The sequence below is a fragment of the Astatotilapia calliptera genome, chromosome 7 (assembly GCF_964374335.1).
Source record: "Astatotilapia calliptera chromosome 7, fAstCal68.1, whole genome shotgun sequence".
Lineage (NCBI taxonomy): Eukaryota > Metazoa > Chordata > Actinopteri > Cichliformes > Cichlidae > Astatotilapia > Astatotilapia calliptera.
This window is the reverse complement of record NC_137428.1, coordinates 6573237-6594965: the sequence shown is the minus strand read 5'-3', so window position 1 is coordinate 6594965 and position 21729 is coordinate 6573237. Positions and strand designations below refer to the sequence as shown.

The 21729-nt window shown below is 38.8% G+C and overlaps 1 pseudogene across 1 annotated transcript; it reads right to left on the bottom strand.

Moving 5' to 3' along the window:
• Positions 1 to 1097: 1097 nt before the first annotated feature.
• On the bottom strand, positions 1098 to 12081 carry LOC113025249 (putative E3 ubiquitin-protein ligase HERC3; annotated as a pseudogene). Its single transcript, XR_013910281.1, has 23 exons — positions 11795 to 12081; positions 11578 to 11698; positions 11270 to 11346; positions 10825 to 11046; positions 10636 to 10727; positions 10152 to 10282; positions 9191 to 9315; positions 9033 to 9106; positions 8836 to 8951; positions 8646 to 8705; positions 8180 to 8285; positions 7357 to 7548; positions 7111 to 7259; positions 6884 to 7000; positions 5793 to 5894; positions 5506 to 5673; positions 5258 to 5392; positions 4952 to 5124; positions 4782 to 4848; positions 4625 to 4695; positions 2339 to 2522; positions 2153 to 2255; positions 1098 to 1821 (listed from the first exon to the last, which is right to left on the bottom strand). The product of XR_013910281.1 is annotated as a putative E3 ubiquitin-protein ligase HERC3 (transcript).
• Between the last annotated feature and the right edge of the window lie 9648 nt (positions 12082 to 21729).

Sequence of the window (21729 nt, the reverse complement as noted above, 5' to 3'; positions counted from 1 at the left end):
ATACACTTCAATGGCCCGTCTTGGCATAACAGAACCCCAGATGTGATGGGCATTAGAGCAGGATCCCCCGGAGTCTGGACACTGGTGGTGGAGATAAAGACGGAGGCTTGAATGGAGCCTGAGTAATGATAGGCGGTGATGGGGAGTGGGTGGGTTGCACGAAGGCGTCTGCAAAGGAGAATGACAGATGCGAACTAAGACTTAAAGTGCTTCGTGTGACCTGAGACACGAAGAAGATGATTGGACAGGACCAATGATGTCATAAACAGGTTGACAGCGTGAACAAGTGGAAGTGACGTGAAGAACAGACTGGGAGCAGACAGACATCATAGATCTACCTTACTGAACTTATGTATAAGCTTCATAACAGTTTCAGTCCACCTTCAATGCTCCTGACTTTGCTTCCCTGGCCTCTCCTATGCTAAAAAAATTAATTCATTAAAAATATATATATTAACACTAGTACTACTACTACTAATAATAATAATAAATAACAATAACAGCAGTTACTGTTAAGCTTTGCCTGGCAGTGTGCAATATATCAAATATGCCTGGAAAAAATATATACTGTATATTTCATGTATAATATATATCTTGGCTCTGTATGATGTTGCTGAGAGCAGATATTCCCAATATGATCATCTTAGACCTGCAGCTGTATCAATGAGCTTGGAGCTCCATCCACTTACTGTTTGAATCGTTTGTGGAGGCAGACATCCACAAACTCGGCTTAAAGCCAAAGGATTGTATTTTGAACTCTGAGACTTCCACAGAGTCCAGCATTAACAATTTGGAATTGGAAATGAGCAAAGTGCATCGAATTTCAGTTTTAATTTATTCTAAGCAAAGCTTTAATAAAATTTAATCCACATCTGAAAAACTGAACAGTGAAAGTTTTGTTCAGAACGAAGATTAATTCTTTTATGGTGTAAATACTTTTCATAGAATTTTGATATTTAATAAATATCACACATGTCTACAATGACAACATTGCATAGGCTCAATATGATTTACTGAATGCAGTTATTTTGAATATTATTTGGATATTTGAATATTTTATGAGATGTAACAATAAGGAACACTTCCTCCAAACTATATAAAAGCATGTATCACATTTTTATTTTTAGTAGGTGGGATTTCTTTGGTATACATACATTCCATCTACATCACAATCAGCAGCAGTACAACTAACTACAAATGCTACTCTTTGGTCAGCAATTCACAGAGTGCAGCATTACAATGTTATGTCTTCTGTTCAGTACAGTAAAAAAAATGGCATTTATTGTTGCCAACTCATCATCATAAATTTTTTATGTTCCAGAAACTAAACTAGCAGGCAGAACACACAGCGCGAGAATGGATGAGATCATGACGCTGCACAGAGGGAGACACAAACAATATATACACACCCAAGAGGGAGTCAGGGCAAAGATCTCAACCTCAGACTATTAAATAAATCCAAACCAAAAGTCCAAAACGCTGGGTAGAAGACGCAGGATCATGACAGTAACAGTAAGTATGTTTCAGTAACTGCAAACGCTAGACTTGATCAACAATTACTTTTTACTGTTCAATACAGTAAAAAACTGTCTTATAATACTGATCACTTATGGATCCTCTTATTGTTGCTCAGGGCCTCTGTGAGTTTGGTTTGCATGATCTCCTTAGTTGAGTAGAACGGCAGCTCCAAGGTCGAGAAGCACGTGTGTGTCTCAGGATAGTACTGGTCATAGGAGAGGTCCTCGACTTCTTTAACTTTGACTTGCATCTTGATTTTGTCCATACTGAGAATAGGCACCCGGTCAAATCCTGTCACAAACCCTAGAAGAGGAAAAAAGCAGAAATCGATGAATGTCGTGGAAAAAGTGGAAGTCACTGAGTTTTATTTTGTGCATAACATTATGGCCTGATAGCCCTCTGAAGTCACACTGTCAGTTCATTCATGACTGCTCATCCACCTCAGCAGTTCATCAAATGCTTTTTCCTACTAAAGACCAGATACCAAATGCACAAATTAGGAAATGTAAAAACATTCTGGAAACAAATGAACTCAGCTCATAAAACACGAATATTTTACTTTATTAAATCCTTGCAATTTGTGGCTTTACAAGATTAGCACTCATTGTTTTATATGATCAACTCAAATACTTACAAAGGAAAGCTTTCTTCTGGTTCTCAGTCAGTTCATCAAAAACCTCCCAAAACATCTGTATGGTGGGATGGTCTGCGCTGTATTCACCTTCATAATGTGTGTTCTAATCGTAGTGAAAGAGGCTGTTAGATATACTAAAGATAATTTAAACTATAATAGAACTGCAGACAAATTACAGCAGTTTACCTGTTTCAGCTTTTCCCAGTCACTGAAGTCTTTGCCCACCATCACTTCTTGCAGCTCCTTTGGCCTGAAGAGTTTCACCAAATCCCGCTCACACACCAGGAAGAAGCCTCTCTTGAACTCCTGAAACACATTCTCCACTGATGTGTTGAAGGCATGATTCACGTAGGCATCCACAAACTCCTTCCTGTTTGGAAGATAAAAGTAGTGATTAAAAGAAACACATCCACGCTTTGGTCAAATCATGAACTGTTCTGTTCCATTTTGTTTAAAGAGTGGTCGCTTTATATCTCTGCCATGGACATTTCCCATTAATTACTTGCCAATAAACATGCAAACTTGTGGTGTATCTCAAGGATATCAGGGCTCTAGACTAACTTGTTGCCATGGGCACACCGGCACAAAAGTTAGGCACACTCAAATTTTTCAACCGCATCGCTTAACACCGCAGTTTTACATGTGCATCTTTTTGGGGGGGAAATTGCAGTCCATACATATAACATTCATTTCTAAATTATTAACTAACAATCTTGTGCTTAAAGTGCTTTGTCAATATTGTAGAAAATGTTAAACTTAATCATTATCTCGGCCTCCTCTGATGACCTGTTTGCTGTTGCATGCTGCTGAAAGGCAGTGGGGAGAGGGGACACTTGGGCATTTATCGCAGCATATAATGTGTTTTTCTGGATACACTGTGCTTTTTCAGCATTCAAAGATTGGTGGCAACGTGTCAGAGCACTGGCTATGAATTTCAGACGGATCAGGCCTTAACTTAACAAAAAAGTTATCAATAGTTCTTTTCATCTTTTCTTATTACCCAGAGCTACATCCACTTCTGTCGTGCCTAGGCTGCTCACTAGGGCTGGGTATCATCACTGATTTCTATAATCCATTCGATTCCAGTTCTCAAAGTCCTGATTCGGTTCAATTTAGCCCCAGACAGTCAGAAATATTATAATTCTGATCATTTATCAGTACTGATACATGTGAAACTTCATCAGAATTGTGAACATCACAGCAGATGCCTTTGTGTCAAAGTAACTGAGAATAAAACACCGAAAAACATGAAGGAGATTTTTCTGGCCTGGCTTTTTATAGCAGATAACCTTAAAAACATTCTGCAATATTCTGTAATTTTGCATAATTTTAAAAAGTTTAAATTTCTTCAGTATTGAACAACAGAAAAAACAAAAGGCTTTCTTGTCCGAGGTCATTTAAGTGAAAAAAAGAAAAAGAAAAGAAAAAGACAGCAGCCACAGCGCTGTAAACAACGGTAGACTGGTGGGTAATAAGCGAATGAATAATACAGAAAACAGAGATTGGAGACGGGAAACTGTTCTTGAAGTACAGAGAGAGATAGAGAGAGAGCTAGCTGTGCATGAAGTGTGATTTTAATAGTCGTGGAAGCAAAACAGCAAAATTCATGAGGACATTGATCAAATGTGAAGCGCAGTTTGCTGCTTCTTTTGCTGCTGGCTCGGTGGATTTTGGTTGGAGAGACAAAACCTGCAGCTCAGAATCAGCGCAAAAAGACGTAAACACAGAGCGGACCCGATGCATCAGAATCGCTAAGCTCCGACAGCGTGTCCGTCTACGGGCCGTCGGGTGAGAAAGCCGAGAAAGACAAAGCTGATTCTGATGCGTCGGGTCTGTGTTTACGTCTTTGTGTGGAATCCGTGTACCTGCTCTCATTTGCTGTTTGGTTGTTGTTGAAATAGTTTTGTGAGCTTTAACCTGAGAATCTGGCGTTTCTGGCAAAACTCAATTATATTTAAAAGTCAATTCAGGATTTAATGAATCGATATCGCTTTATTCAAACTACTCACCTCCCTCTTCCAACTGCACTTTCAACTGGACCAAGGCCAATCAGAGAGGTCCCGACCCCTGACTATCTCTGATTGGTTTAGTGACCACACGGAGAGTTGCAGAGATTTTTTTTTTTTTGTTACCTGAACAGTGCGACCAAATATTTTTTTAGGCGCACCACTGAAAAATTTGCTCGCATTTGCGACCAAATTGGTCGCACTCTAGAGCCCTGGATATACACCGAGTCTTGGTACTTTTTCTAATTAAATGCTTCTGCTTGGTCACAAAACAGTTTAATGTATGTTTCTTTGCAGATGATATCCAGTTATATCTTTCTGTCAGCTCCATTGTCACTGTCACTGTTGGTAGAGTCGTTAGATATTATGTGATGACTTGTTATTATCTCTAGCTTCTCTTTGGCAGGACAATACTATATTTGGTTTTAAAACGCATGTTATGAAAAAATGCTGCCATTGTCCTCACTTATTTTGACTTGTCACCAACTTTTCAGGACCTTCAGGATCAAGGTCAATGTCCTTTCCATCCCAGTTGATCTGTTGGGGAAAAATAGATATTATTGATTAAAGAAGCGAGTTGATATCAAAGCCGTTTTTGACTTAAAGTTGTGTTAAACACCTACCGAAAAATACATGTCCAGGTTTTCCAAGTCATCATCTTTGTAGTCCTCCAGGATGTACTGCAGACTCCTTTAAACACAAAATACTTTGAGATGATTTGTGGAACCAACCAGCACCTAACACTACAAATATTTGCACAATACAGCAAATACAAGGGAACTTTCTCCCTTACTCTCCAACACTTGTGTTGAATTCTATCAAATCCTCCAGTGAAGGCCTTACACCGAGCAGTTTCTTGAACAGCACCAGTGGGAAGGGTAAGTAGATGATGCACTGGTTGTACAAGGCCAATCCACACAGAACTCCGAACAGGAAGAAACGCTGGTCTTCCTGAGTTGCCTGATGCTGACAGTAGAGACATTTGAAATTGTTTTCTTGAATTAAGGAGTAATAAATCAGCAATCACAATTGTTAAATAGTTTTTGAAGTCAGTCTCGGTCTATTTAAATTATATTTTTAGTAACTTAGTAACTCTTACTTTTGAGGAGAACCATGCCAGTGTTTCAGAGTCATTGAACATGAACATCCCAGATTCAGCTGAGATCAAGTCATGAAAGACTTCATAAAAAAAGTCTTTCCTGTAGACGTCATCGATCATTTCATCAAACAAGACCTACAAGACAAAATTATAAAAAGTAAACAAAATTTGTTGTATGCCAAAATATTGTTTATATAACAATGTGTACACAACAATGCAAACATTTTGAGTTGGCTTGTTGTTTTTACCCTAAGTGGCTTCTTGTAGTCTGTGTCACAAGCATCCGCCAGTTGTTCAAAGGTGTCTTCCAAAATGGTTGCTCGCCTCAGGTCCAGTAAAAATACATCTTCATCGTAATCATCAAAAATGTACAAAAAGTCAAAGAAATTCTCCAAGTAGTAACTCATCTGCATTGTCTGGAAAAAAAAGTTCAAGATTCAACGTGTTTTTGTTTTGCCTACCTGATTACTTACTTTAAAGTGTATTTTAAACAGAGTATTGTATCACACCAAATTCATATAAGGATGTCATTTACCAGCTTGGTGTATTCAGAATTAGAGTCAAAAACCAATTTTTTTGATTGCAGGTCCATCACAATTGGGAAGTCACAAAGGAGAAGTGGCTCAGCTTTGGCATTCTAAACACAGAAAAGAAAACATACAGTTCTTTTGAGTTTAATAATGCAATTGTTAGCAATGCAGACATTTTCAGTTGGAACCACTCATTTTTTTATGATATGTTACATGCTGTAATGTGATTGTCATGATTTGGCTGTGCAGCAGGCAGGAAAGGACCCAAATGCAGACTCACGGAGGCGAAAGTAGACTCAGACACAGCTTTTTTTGCTAAATGGCAAAACAACACAAAACTAGACTGGAAAATTATATAAACCGGGCACACGGGGACACGCACAACCATGAGGGACATAAATACACAGGAGGATAACGAGAGAAGTAAGAACACACGGGGAATACAGCTGACACGAATGAACCTGACGCCACAGGGGAAGCACAACTAGACACACAGAACATGGAAATACGAGACTTTCACAATAAAACAGGAAATGTAGAAACATCACACAGGAGCCGACAGGAGGGAGCATGAGAGGGAGAGAGAGAGAGAGGAGACGAGAGAGACAAGACACAAAGGGCGACACAATATTCAAACATGACATGGTGACTGGGAGGACACAACACTCAGAGAAACGAGAAGGTCTAGGGAGACAGATAAACACAATAGATGGAGAAAATATGGAATGACACACAAGGATGGGAACACAGGCACAGAAGAGGGAAATAAGGCACAAAGACTAACACACATAAACACATACTGAACAAAAGCTAACAGAATAAACTCAGGGAACCATAACACAAAATGTCATAAAAACAGAAGAAACTCAGAATGCTGGGACCCAGAACCATGACAGTGACGGTAAATATAATGTCAGGCTGCATAATGGGATGTTAATATGAACAGATGGTGAAGAGTCAATGAATGATCGCACCCAAGGCAAATGACAAAAGAAAAAAAGAGAAAACAGCCATCACAAAAGCAGACCCAAACACATGACAGACACATCGCTTTAGCCTAAAACAGAAACAAAAGGCAGGGTTTTGTTTTGTTTACCCCGTTTTCTGAACGTAAATGCCACTGGTCCAGATCCTCATTAAGAAATGCTTCATCCAACAATAAATAAAAACTGCTCTCCGGTATCCTTCGAGATTCCGCAACCCTGCTGTTGGCCTTTAAAAGAAAAATTTTACTTACAATTTATTTTTGTTTTCAGGTTAAAAAAAAGAGGCATTAAGGCTTAAGAAGGAGTAAAATGACTGGTTTAAGATAATAACACTGACGTTGTACATGTATTTGAGGACTAGCAGCAGATTTCTGACCCCGGAGTTGCGGGGAACAGGCACAAAGGACAGGATTTCTGAGAGTGCCTGCTTCCACACGTTAATGTGTCGAATCATGGTGGAGTGCGACAGAGAGGACCACCAGTCGCCTGAAGAAAACAATAACGTTAGCAAAAGTAAAAACAGCAGATAGAAGGGCTTTAAAATTTCCATGTATAATAGCGGTGGTGGGTATAGGCAACATACCTATAATCTGGAGGCTTTCATTCGACAACCTTGTTACTGCATTGGCTACACAGCGAGCTTTATTCTCTGTTGCCGTTTGTGTTTCAGGACTGTGTGCAGAAGCTCAATGAGAAGAAGGTAGATTCTCAACCCCTCCACTCCCAGTGGTTTCTGATCGAGGGAAGGAAGCAGGCGTAGCACTGCAGCCTCGATCTGTTAGTTTGGCAAGGATTGCAAGGATCACTCAGCAGCAGGTAGATCAAAGGTGGACTGTTTTTGTGCAGGGTGGCGTTCAGAGGAAAAATGTTCGGATTATTTAGGTATCTTATAAAAACCAGGATTCTTACCTTGTCACTTAGAGTGTATCCAGTTACTATTAGCAAATATCCCCTAAATGAGTCATATGCAAGTGTTTTTTTAAAGGCGACTGTGCCTGTTCAATATGTGGCCACAGATAACAAGTACATTACAATAATATATACAATATATGAAATGATAATCATGTGTCTGCTTGATTAAGCTATATCAGGTTTTAGACTGTCTCAGTGATACAAATGGGTAGAAACTAGAAGACAGTCTAGACTGAGGCTTTGTTTTAGAGTTATAATTACATGTGAGTGTCTGAGATAGTCTGAGTTTTGTACATACTGCAACAGTCAAAATAACAATTGAAATACTCCCCTCCCCCCCTCCAAGTATAAAAAGGATCAAATGAATGATTGTCAACATAGACATAAAAACAAGGAGTCATGAGTCTTGACATTTCTCAAATTATTGGAAAGATTATTTATAAAAACAAAAACAGAGCCTTTTCCTACAGATTACATGTATTCTAGTAACATACCTCTGCAAGAACATTGTCTTTCTTTGCCAAATTTTTGAAAGCATGCCGTGCATGTTTCATGTTCAAACCGGGGTACTTTGGTGAAGTTTGGAAATGTTTATCACCGCTAAGAACACAAAGAAAAAAGTCCACATTAAAGCGTTTCTTCTTCTGCATCAGCAAATATATATAGCAGCTAAAACATTACCGCGATCACCCAGTTAAGTTAAGAGCATGTTCACATTTGCTAATTAATTAACTTTTAACACTGATAGGAATATCATTAGTTTGGCTGCTATTTTGACATCAACCAATGTACCAGACAAACCCACACTGTGTCCTCTTATTCATGCTAATAAGAATCATCGATATCATTACAAATTAGCACAGAATAGCCATAAATGGCAGCGCTAAATTTCTCAAGCCAAAACATATTAGACCTACCACCGACAACCTGCCATGACATGGACATTAACTCTGTATTTACCTTTTTTCAAGGAAACTTTTATTCAGATAGGATGCAGAGGAAAATGCCTCCATGATTTCCCTGTGAAGATTTAATGTTTTCATTCAATTGCAGAAAAAAAAACTTGCTTTCAAACGAATAATTTGAGTCACAAAAGCCATAAATCACCAGGCAAACCAACAAGCTGTGACTGCCAGTGCATCATACTTACTGTTTAATCTTTTTCCATGACTTTAAATCACATTCAGAGATCCATTTGTCAACCATGTTATCAAGACAGTGTTGTGATGCTATGTCACAGTCTGTGATTGAACCCTCGTCAATGTCCTGTGAAGGAAAGCAGTGACTGTTTACATATTCACACATATTCGCACCTCCTCCCATCACTTAATGTGTTAGTGTCAGTACCTCATCAGACCAGCATGTTGCAAATGAACAGTTTTCTCCTGCAAAGATGTTTCTGATTTTGGGCCCATTGGTGCCTTAAATGATAAGTAAACACGTCACTTCTTTCATAGATAAATTAATTGCATCCTCAATTTGTTTATTATCAGAGGTGTAGTTACCCTGTGGCAGTCGAACAGGCAGCGGCACAGATGGATTACTCTCCTCTCGATGTCCCAGCTGCCCTTGATCCCCACAACCAAAGGAGTAGACCCTCTTGGATTCAGTCAGCACTAAAGTGTGATTCCTGTGTAGATGATAATATACTAAATATTTAGACCTCAAACCCACACATACACTTTACTAACTGCTTTACTTTAAGCATTTTTATTTAAGATGCTTGATGTTGTCTCTGATATCTGTTAGTCTCTTCAGTGATAATATAATAACTTAAGGTGTTTTTACATTAGCATGCTCATGTAACTGTATAACCAGTGATCTTTAAATTAATCTATTAAATTTTTTTAAACTCTATATAAAAAATGTATTCTAAAAGAATTGTGATACATTTAAAATGTATAATTGCTTCACATATAATTGCTCCTTTGTCCCACACGCCATCAAACTCTTTAACTCCTCTCTGGAGGGGAGAGGGAGGGGAAACAGGAGGACAAAGGAGGGGGGAACAACTAAGCTGTAGTGCCTCTTCACCTCACTGTACAATACCTTGTGCAATACTTTTTGTAAATAGTCAACAGTGCAATAGACTCAATACTTGAAATGTGCAATTCACTTGTATTTTTATTTTTATTCCTATTTATTCTATTTATCCCCTTCGTATATTTTATTTATATTTGTCTCTGTTGTGTGTGTGTGTGTGTGTGTGTGTGTGTGTGTGTGTGTGTGTGTGTGTGTGTGTGTGTGTGTGTGTGTATATCATTCTGTAACTCTGTAACTTCTGTCGGTGCTGTGCTTTTTGGAAATCGAATTTCCCAGAGGAACCCACCCGAGGGATTAATAAAGTTCTATCTTATCTTATCTTATCTTACATGGATGTGAAAGCTGAGAAAAATAAACAAAGAAACATTCCTTGTTAAAGCTGAAAAAAATTAGATCATGAATTAAGCAGTATGTGTGTCGTACCTTCCACATGCAATCTTGGTGACCTTTGCCCCCCAGAGCTCTGCAACAAGTCGAGGACGCAGTTCGTTGCGTAGTGAGTTGTGACCGAGCTGTCCGTGTTGACCGGAGCCAAATGTAAACACTGCCCCATGCTGAGGAGCCAAACACACAACCACAGTGTAAAGTCCCACAGCCATTTACTTTTACATGACAACTATTTTAATATGTTTGCAAAAAATAAAGAATTAAGTTGCTTTTAAAATTTGTGTCCCAGTGGTAAGTACAGCATCAAAATCAGACTCCACAGAGCTTTTCATTCTCTTTCAGCTTTCTTTTTTCATGTTTAGAACTTGTAACTTCTATAGGAAGATGTTTTTGAGACAACATTCAAAATCCTTTTTTTTTGCATTCCTTGAATAATTTCATTTTTTTTGTTTAAATCCACACTCTTTACAATAATATATTAGTAAGAAAGGAGAGCATCAAAATGCTCCAGTTGTCTAACCTTTGTCAAAATGGCCGTGTGGTCCTGTCCACAGGAAATGCGCTGAGCTTTCTTCATATTCAAACACTGAACAGGAGCTGGTGTGTGTCTGTCTATAAGGAAAAGGATTGTCAGTGTTATTATGTTACCAGATTATAATGCTCATTAACATACAATAAAGTTAGGACATTTATTGTAAAGCCACAGTACCTTTTGTGTCTCCCAGCCCGAGCTGTCCACAGTCATTTCTCCCCCAGCTGAAAACACCTCCAGAGACAGAGAGGGCGAAACTCTGGTCTCCTCCTGCAGCGACCTGGATCAGGGGGATCGCTGACAGTGATGGCACATGTTGAGGTGATCTGCAGACAGACTTTCTCGTACCCAGACCCAGCTGGCCCCTGCAGTCCTGACCCCACGTATACAGCTGACCATCTGTGGGAGAATCAGCATGTCTCTGTGAAACACTCTCACTCCTGCTATCTTCAACTTTTACTCAGAGTTTATGTTTAATGTCATGACATAGACCCTGTGTGGACAATTAGTAAGGCAACCAAACGTGTTTCGTATAAATGTAAGTTGGATGGACTGACTCTGTCTAAATTATTTGAGTTTTTCATTTACATTTGTAGCAGTTTATTGCAGAACTGTACTGTACCTTTGGTCAGTGCAACCGAGTGCTGACTCCCACAAGCAACCTGAGAAACCTGTTTGTTAGAAAAAGCTTCCAGTGGGCTGAAAGAGAAGGAACAGGAAACAGAAGAAAAATCCAAATAAACAGGCTACACACTGCGGGGTTAAAGGCCTAATCATAACAGCCATAATAAATCATTTTGCACATTTCTATTGCCAGTCTATGGAGCATACTTTTTTTCTTAACGTGGTACTAATACTCCTTCTCATAGGACCAATAAAAACAACAACAACAACAATAATAATAAAGGTTTGCACATCTGTATCTGTTACCTGGGAGTGAAAGGTGGGTGTCTGGTGTCCACACAGAGAACTTTGCCGCTCACAGACAGCAGTGCGACCACATCATCGCCACAACTCACAGCCTCTATCTTCTCTTTGTGTTTCACAAACTCTGCAGATTCACAAGCCACAAACACAGCAGGTGTGAGTGGACACAGTTCGGTTAAATGTAGCAGAGAGTGAACTTGTTAGTGACACCGATACTCACTCTGCCTGCCTCTCGCTCTTCTCCCATCCTTGCTCTCGTTTGTGCGGATAATGAACGCGTTTCCATTACTTTTAACGAAAGCCAGCACGTTTCGACCTGCCGACAGATCCGCGATGTGATGGCTGATGTTTAAGTAATGAACTCCATCATCAGTGGTCGTGCTGTCGGTACCGGAGCCGTCTTTCACGTAAAACCCGCGCTGACAGTCCTCTCCCCAGGAAAACATGTTGTCGTGTGTTTAGGGGCAACAGCTGATCCTCACTGTGTCACTCTGCAGTCTGTCAGCCAGAAACGAAACTTAAACTTAAGCTGGCCGCTGAACAGCATGAGGCAACAAAATCACAACAGTCGGGAACACGATAGTGAAACTGATAACAGATAATCATATGAGACAACAAACACCAGCGCAAGACGATTGCGCTGTTTTTCAGATCCATGAGTAATATTGATGGTATTAATGTGGCAACGGTAATGTTTATAGCTTTTATCCCCAATGTTCCATTCCATTCAATTCAATTTTACTTTTTGTAGGGCAAAATTACAACAGCAGTCAACTCAAGTTCCCTTTTGAATGACAGCAGGAGAGAAAATGGAGAGAACCCCCCAAATAGACCAACAACGCTGAGACAGAAGAAAAAAACTATGGCGGAGAGCTGACATTTCATTATCACCAATGATTAAATACTTGGATTACCACAATATGATGTAAGCTGGTATGTTTTGATCAGTGGTTTGAATTTCATTTAAGTTAGATTAATTATATTGTTGACAAAAGAGAAAGCTGATGATAATGAAAACTAAATCAGTTAAAATGTTGAGAGGGTCAGCAGATACATGCGCTTTGACACTGATGAAGCAAAGTGTGTGTGAATATTTCTGTTAACTTTGACAAAATGGCAAAATAGTAAAAAGAAACGTATGGGAACAACAACAGGTTTAGTATTAACCAACCGGCCCATTTAACAGACACAGCAGCGATTACATTCCTGCACTCTATGATACTGGCTCATAGTGAACACTCTATTACAAGTTGGTCCAATACGAGCTTTGCTGCTATTGGGCCAATCGAAGTATGCTACAAAAGAGCATTGAAAATATTAGATAAGAAACCCTTTTCATATCACCATTGTCAACTTTGAGATGAAGTTATACATGGCTGAGGGACACACAAACATGTGATCGTGTTTAATTAATCATGCTTCATGTTGGACGTGAAAAAGAGTTAATGTATTACAAAAAGGGAAACATAGCATAATGTGTCAGTGCAATATCACCACAGTCAGAGCATGTGTAATACTGGGATATGTGCAATATAACTGATGTGTTTCCGTTATTATTATCTATATTGTCCTCTGTTGTCCACTCCTCTTGTCATTGTTTGGTCTAATATGATGTGTTCACTGTTTTTGTCTTTGTCACATGATCTGTAAATATTATCTCTGTATGTTTTTACTAACTTGTGTGTAACACCAACCTGCCAGAGGGTCTGCAGATGAAAACTAGCCCAAGTCTATAATCTGGCATATTTGCATTTGTGTAAAATGCTTATTAATATGTGCTGCCCCTCTTTCTAAAATAAATAAATAAATAAATATATTAAACTGATGAGAAGCTGTGTTCACCCCAGAAAGCTCCCAGAAATTTGGGCAAATGTCTGCTGTGAAATTTTTAGCCAAACCAAATTGCAGGTCAGTTTAAAGCCGAAAAGTAGTCCAAACTCTAAACCGTTCCTGAGATGCAGAAATGTTTTCACATAAAATTCATCGACTGTACTTCCAAACAAATTACACTTACAAATGCTTGTAACACAAACGATGAAAACAGTAACTGCAAAGTTGAGACCGAAAAGTGTTACAGTTAAAGTGATGAGGTGATAGCTGCCATTGGTGATTGTAACAAATGTAGGTTTTATTATAGCAGAGGTTCCGAAAGTGTCCCTAGAGCGGGCCAATAATAAGACCTGGGAATTGCACCACATGGGAACCATTGTCAGCTATAAATCATATCAGACAGATGCTTTAATTTCTTTCATTATTGAAAATTTGATCATTCTACTTAGGGTGCTGATCCAGAAACTGGTGCTTTCAAGTGCTTTCAGCACCTGAACCTCTTGCTTTAAGGAAAGTGTGACCATAACGCCTCTGTTGGCAGATACAAAGAAGAGCCTTCCTATGTATTTGCATGCTGATCGTAACTGTTTTCATAGAGAAACACCTTATAAAAAGCCTTATAATTTAACTTATACCTTTCATTCTTACAAGTGTGGTGTGTATTTGACCTCTGACCTATCTATTTGACTTCTCATCTAGACTATAGTGAGGGTCTAAAAGATCCTAATGTTATTTAGAGCTATATGTTCCTTACTGCCATTGTTTGTTTTGGCAACATTTGGGAGATTATATACCAACATATGTGGATTCTACATATCACAATATAGTTTGCATACAAATATCCTGTCATCCTGTATCAGTGTGAGTGATGTGATTTTGAATAGAATGACAAGCACACGTGTTCAGTCTAGGCTGAAAATGTAGACATTTGTGTGACAATGAAACATGCAATATTCACAATATAATCTTTTAGATAATTTTATTAAATTAATAAAATTAATAAAAACATATCTTATTGGGCACTTTAAATTAATAAACTCAATTTACAGTGCCCAATAAGATAAGTTATGTATTAGTTGACAAAAAAGAAAACCCCAATAATCTGACATTTCCCTCTGAGCAAGCACTCGGCGACAGTGGGGAGGAAAAACTTTCTTTTAAAAGCAAGAAACCTCCGGCAGAACCAGGCTCAGTGAGGGACGGCCATCTGCCGGTCCTGGAGTTTTTAAAATGACTTGTTAGCCAATTAAAAAAGTTACTTTGATGTCAACTAATACACTTAAACTGTCTGTCATGGTCCTGGGCCATGTTGGCCCAGTATTCTTAGTTTTCATGTATTTTTGTATTTTGTTCCTTATTTAGGCCATGCTTCCTGGGTTGCTCTGTTACGTTGTTCCTTATGTGTTTTCCCCTTGTGACTCTTACCCCCGGGCTGCCCCTCTGTGTATCTGTGAGCCCTCGTCTCTCCTTGTGTTTTATTCCATGTTTTCCCCAGCCTGTTATGTCTGTGTTCTCCCCGTGCTCTCTCTCCTCCTGTCTGAACCTCTGTGTACTTCCTGTTTTACTTTGACAGTCTCCCGTCAGTGTTGCATTTACTCCTGCCGTGTCTTCTTATGATTATCAGTGTCACATGTGTTCCCCGTGTGCTCCCACTTCCCTCGTTAACCCTCTGTGTATTTATGTCTGCGTCTCCCTCAGTTCGGTGTCGCGTTCTCCCTTATTCATGGCTGTGTGTTTCTCCGTGCAATATGTTATAGTTTCCAGTTTAGTTTGTATGGTTTTTCTGTCCAGCAATAAAGCTGTGTTTTGAGTTCAATCCTGCCTCCGTGAGCTTGCATTTGGGTCCTCATCCTGTCTGCACACAGCCGCAACCATGACACTGTCCTAATAATTTTAAACAAATATTTACAGGCAATCCTGATGGATTGCTTACAGAACATTCATTTTGTTTTGTTTGTGTGCGAACTCCGTATACCTCGACCCACATAGGTTTTAAACATAGGTCTGAATAATTTAATGTGAACACCGGCTTCTGCCTTGAATGTTTTCCACTCGTGAATAATCTCTCTTACTGTAGAATGATGGACTTTAAGTTTTTTGGAATGGTCTTATAACCCTCCCCAGATTGATGTGTAGCAGCATTTGCTTCTTCAAGGCCATCGCTGATGTCTTTCTTCTTTTGAGTTTTGTTAACAAACATAAAGCTTCAGACCAGCAAACTGGAAAACCTTCTGATTTTATTGACATGTTCATTTGCATTAAATTATTAGCAGCAAATGACTGCTTCTTACCCTTTTAACTCCAATGGAAACAGTAAGAGTGTAGTTTTTCACATACTGCTTCTGCATTTTGGCTCACCTTTTGCTAAATAAACATAGATGTAGTGCAATATGTGATGATCTGAGGCTGTGTTTACTCAGTTTAAAACCAGATCACTGATACTAACTCCTGAGCTGACTGTAAGTTAACATGCGCCACAAATAAGGGTCATATTTGGATTTAAAACAATCAAGAAGAAGCTACCACTGAATGCTACTTTCCCCTGCGTGACACTGGAATCAGTAACACATACTAAATAAAAGAAAAGTGAAAGTTACTCCCTCAAATTGAACCCTCCATACCCTGTAGGAAACTCACTTCCTTGGAAAATGGCAGTAATTAATTAACAATATGTGTATCAGTAGTGCTAAAAAGCTATTATATCAAAAAGTAAAGGGAAAACAGTCTGATGAGCTGAAACTGAAACAAAATGAAGCCTATCATTAGGAATGCTGACTTGTTGTAATGTCTGTTTGCTTTTTGCAGCTTCAGTTCTTTTTTCAGTCAGTAGGTGGCAGCAAACTACAAACAATGGTTGCAATTTACACTCATCTGTTTTCATTAGAGGTAGAACCCAGAAGCACATCCACGTTTACGTCTACTGCTTGGTGCTACACAAAAACAGGCTCAACAGACTGAAAATTACTTGTATTTGGATAAATCCAAATCAGACGTCAGTGAAGCTCCATAACCACTTCTGCTTTTTAGTTTTCTCAGAAATGGATTAAGCCTACACCCAAACCTACAGATGTGTTCACTGACTTTTTCTCTTAGTCTGGAAATAGACTTAATCCACCCATTACTCAACTGAATTGATTATCATGACCCTCACTAATAGCCACTTAATAAGTTAAGAGTGATGTGCAAAACCCATTAGCCAGAGTAGTATAAATATTTTAACTTTTAGCAAATCCAGCAGGTTAATTAAGTGATTTCACATCATATTTTCAAACAGCTTGTCCATTATCAGTCAAACAGACAAATTCAGACAAAAGCACTACTGTCAGTGACTCAAACTTTAACTCTCAATCTGGGGCAGACAACACTTGGATTGTATGCCAGATTTACACAAATCCTCAAGTTAAAAGAAGACAGATTATGTTCTCAGATAAAGCAAGCAAAGAGGGCGAAGCAGCGAAAGTACCTGCACAATACATCCACATAAATCATAATGGAATTTCTTTTTTAGAACGCAGGAACATCAGGGGAGTAAACATCTGTTTCAATGTCTAATCACAGATTGTGCTTTCTGTTGTAAACGTTTTTAGTAAGGCATAATTAACAAAAAGGCTAGAGAGATGAAAGGATGCCAAGCTGATATCAGGCCTCAGTCACATGCATTGTTTCTTAAATTCTGAAATTAAGTGGCCAAAACTGCTGATGATGCAGCCCATCAGCTTTCATTGGCATTACATGATTTACAAAAATGGCTGAATGACTCATGCCTTAATGTAAAAAAGACTGTATCCTTGTTTTTTAGTAAACCTAAAACAACTGTGGCTGCAGTAAAAGTTTTCTTGGGTGCACAAGAACTAGTTAATGTTGAGGAATTTAAGTATTTGGGAATGCTACTAGACTATAAATGATCCTTTAAAAAACACATTGAAAAAGTAGTGAAAACCGTAAATGTTAATATACAGAACTCTAGACATATCCGCACATCATTAAAGGGACCACAATAGCCTTATGATCCACTCAGACGTGTTACATTCAGATGGTTTCAGCCTAAAAAGAAACAATGACATTGATCAACCACAAGTGGGAGGTAGAGTTCCTCCAATGTCCACACATTGAACGCAGAGATACCAACAAACACAAACGCACACTTTCAAAATGTTACTTGGCCTTGACCTTCCTGAAACTCATGAAGCATCTGTCACTTTTACAAAGTGACTTATTTGTTTCCAAGAAAAGACTGAGGAGATAAATCTGATAAAATGCTGACTAAAAGGTGAAAAACTGACAGAAAGAGCCAAGATCAATGTGCTTCTGTTTAGCCCAGTGGAAGCTAAAAATGCAAAAGGTTATCTTGAGGACATTATTCGCTTTAAAAACAACAAGCCCCATCTGAAATGTTAGCTTTGGAAAATGCTCACACTGAGATAGAGGGCACAAGCTATCTTGGAATTCATTTCCTTATAGGAAAAAGATCCACTGACTGTGGCTCAGAGCATGTTTTTATTTATTATTTTTTTAATCTTTACAGTGTCTTAAAGAGATACATGTTCCAAAGTAGCTGACAACAAAGAGGGAATTCAGGTGTTCGTGGACAGCGTCACTGCATCACATCCCTCTACTGAAACTCCCGCTCTCAGCAAAGAATGTAATATTCTTTAATAGTATCTATAAATATTAAATATTCTTTATTTATTTATAGACAACATGAGTATTTTTCCAGTTATTCCATAAGTTGCACAATTTGCATAAGTTTATGCAAATTGTGTGTGCAATTGCAGAAAGTCAAAGACACCAAATACCTCTTAACGTATTATTTCTTTATGTATTGAAATGTATTTGTATGCTTCTAAATGAAAGGAATTTGATCTATTTTCATTTTATTTTCAGTGAACTTCTTGCTGTACATGTAACTGGTGCAAAGGGTTGTGGATCAGATAGCCTGGACAGGAAAGCTGGTTTGCATGCTTGAAAAATTAAATGGGAACCACCAGGAAAGCCAAATGAAACAAGTTGCACACTTATGGCTGGTTCCATAGACTCCCATGATAAAATGGTTCAGCTATAAAAACAACATGTTCAGAAAACAGTTTTAGATCCGTGTGGATTTTGTTTTTATGCTTAAAGTTGGGGATGTGGCTTACTTTGATTGGCAGATGTCCTCCCAAAGACCGTTGAAGCTGCTAGCTATCTGCGAAACATGATCTCGGTTAATCTGAGTGACTGAACAGCCTCTCTCCACAGTGTTTGTGTTGCTGGTGCCTTTAGGTGCATTTTAATGGCATGCTGTGAGGTCCAGCCTGTCCAAGAAGTTTGTGCTCCACCTTTGGTGAGTCGCCACTAAAAAGCAGCTGAGGGTTGCACATAACGCCCATTATTACTTCACTTTGCTGAAGTTTGTCAGAGCTGCTTGGTGATTAGGGGTTTTGACTTCTACCTGTTATTATTTTTTTAGTCTGTGACTGTGCTTTTTGGGTTGTATTGCTTAAACTTTTACACTTTAATGATTAACCCTGGAGAAACCATGGGGTCAAATTTGACCCCATGGTTTCCCTAGAAAACCAATGGGGTCGGCTCTGACCCCATGGGTTCTCCAGGGTTAAATCAAGTGAGGTGATTTTTAATATGTGGATTTAGGTGCTAAATCCAGGGTGCTAAAAATATTCTCAATCAGATGTATTGTCTTGTGTTACATTCATACACAGCAATCGATACACCTTGATAACCAAGCTAGCAAGCAATAGCTGAAATCTTAAAACCCCTTCTTCTGGTCTAAATATGGCCATTTCGCTAATATAATGGCTGTGAGTCCAGACTAACTTGTGATGTTATGGTGGCTACATTATTCTTCTATATACAGTCTATGTGCAAAAAACAACAACTTGATTTTTTTTTTGAGTAATACACATACCAACTTTAACATTTCTCTTCAGTTTATAAAGAAATATATATAAAACAAAAATAATGCATTTCACCAGCTTTAAAGACAAAAATCTCAAAATTTTGACCCTCTTAGTCAGCCTAGACTGCAGTCCATTTCTTGTTTACACCATTTCTTGAAACGACTTTGTTGTTCACTTGGCTTCACTGGAGAGGATAACCAAGCTGGAAGTGATTTTACTCCTCTGGACGACCACTGCCAGAAACTGTCAAAAGCTTTAGCTCAGTCTGAGCTGGAGGAACATCATCTTCTTCCTGTTTTGTGCCATGAAGCAATAAAACAGATTCCCCTTTAAATCCTACCCAGAGGCACAAAATGTAAAAGACAGAGTAGATCTGCTGGTAGAATCTGACAAACATCACTTCATGAAGTCATTATTAATGTAGAAATGAACACGCTAAAATTCACCAGCGTGCAAAACAATAAGACAAGTAGCAACGGCGTGATAAGTGACTGTTTTTCTCCTGTTTATTCAGCACTTACGCTGCACTTTTTGATATTCATCTCTCCTGTGCCTGCAGCTTTGCTGTACTCATGTCAGGATTTTTATCCTCCTGAAGCAACTTGAATCTCTGACAGTAAGTGAAGGAGTGCAGCCTCTTGAGAAACAAACTGCACTGAGTACTTCCAGTACTGTGTGCATGCACGCATGTGTGTGCGTCTGTGTGCATGTACACGTGTGCTTTTCAGGGCTGTGCTGAGCCGTACCAGGACCTAAACAGTCACGGTATCGTCTCTGCTTCTTTGCTTCCACAAAATACGGAGCAACATGACCGCAGAGGATGCTATTTGTCCTATTTTTCCTCTTACTCCCGCTTTCTTTCTTCTTTCTGTTTCTTTCACAACATTGCTGCTTCTTTTTCCTTCAGCTCCAGAATAAGCGCTGCTCTCCGCTCTTATCTTCAGACACGAAATATGATTTAAAAACAATTTTCTTAAGTGAGAAAGACCCACGGGGCCGAGAATAAGACAATCAGTGCACTGTCAGCACCATGACTGGATTAACTCAAAAGAGGGCAAAAGTTTACTTTCTCAACACTTTATCACAAGCAGGGTCCTCATGTATGCACCCGATGTTTTAAATGAGATCAATGGTATGCTATTTAGGACAAACAGAAGAAGTCATAATTTTAAAGTGAGATTCAAATTGGATTTGCAAAATGCTCAAATATTCTCGTGCGCTTGGCAATAAAGTTCTGAAATATTTTATGTTTTTTTTTTCTGGAAAGAAAAAGAAGGGGGGGGGGGGGGAAGATATTTATGTAATATGCAAATGGGTCTGGGACAGTCATGGTAACAAGAAAGTACACCCTCTGTCAATTCTAAAGTTTTACATATCAGGACCTAATAAAAGATTATCTTGTCCTTACCAGCTCTGAAAATTAGGTAAATAATTTGGTGCACAGAGAAGTTCATGTTCAACTCAATAACTGCGAGGTATCCAGGTCCTGTGTCTTCAAAACAAGCCCAAATCATCACCACTCCACCACTGTGCCTGACACTCGGTATGAGGTGTTTGTGCTGATATGCTGTGTTTGGTTTTTTTTCAAATATGCCGCTGTGCATTATAGCCAGACATCTCCACTTTGGTTTCATCTGTCTGTTTGTTCAGATGAAAGTTTGCAGACCTAAGCTGTGTTATTTTTAGGGAAGATGCTTTCTCCTTGCAACCCTACCAAATAAGCCATACTTGTTCAGTTTTCTTCTAATTGTGCTTTTATGAACTTTAACCGTTGCTAACTGAGGTTTGTAGAGTCTGAGATGTAGCTCCTGGTTTTTTTGGGGGGGGGGGTTAAGTTTTTCTGAGTATTGGACGGTCTGACCTTGGGGTGAATTTGCTAGAACAGCCACTCTTAGGAAGACTGTGGCATTATGTTGATACACAGCTGAAAGCTCTGGTTTTATAGAGGCGCTCACACTTGCTGATGCAAGCGCCTCTATAAACATGCACATGGCTGCTACTCAGCCTTTTAATTCCTAAAAGGAATTAAAAGTAGTAAGTGTGTACTTAGTTTTCCACACACTGCATCTGCGTTTTGGCTTAATATTTTTTAAATAATGATACACAGTAATATGTCATGTTTTGTAGTCAATCTGACGTTGTATTGTACCTAATCTTCCTGCTAAGGACCAGATGTCCTGACACATAAAACCTCATAACCTTATTCAAGAGGGTGAATTGCTTATTTGGAAACTAAATGGAACTTTGCTATCATCAAAGTTATTATTTCCACTTGTGTTTTTGCTGATATTAAAGGGCAAAACATTTCATGAGATCAGGGTATTTCTACTAATGTGTAAGATCACTTGTCCATAACACCTTTAACCTTTGTATCCTCCAGTATGTGATGTTTTTCTAAACAATGCTGATTTAAGCCATAGACTGTATA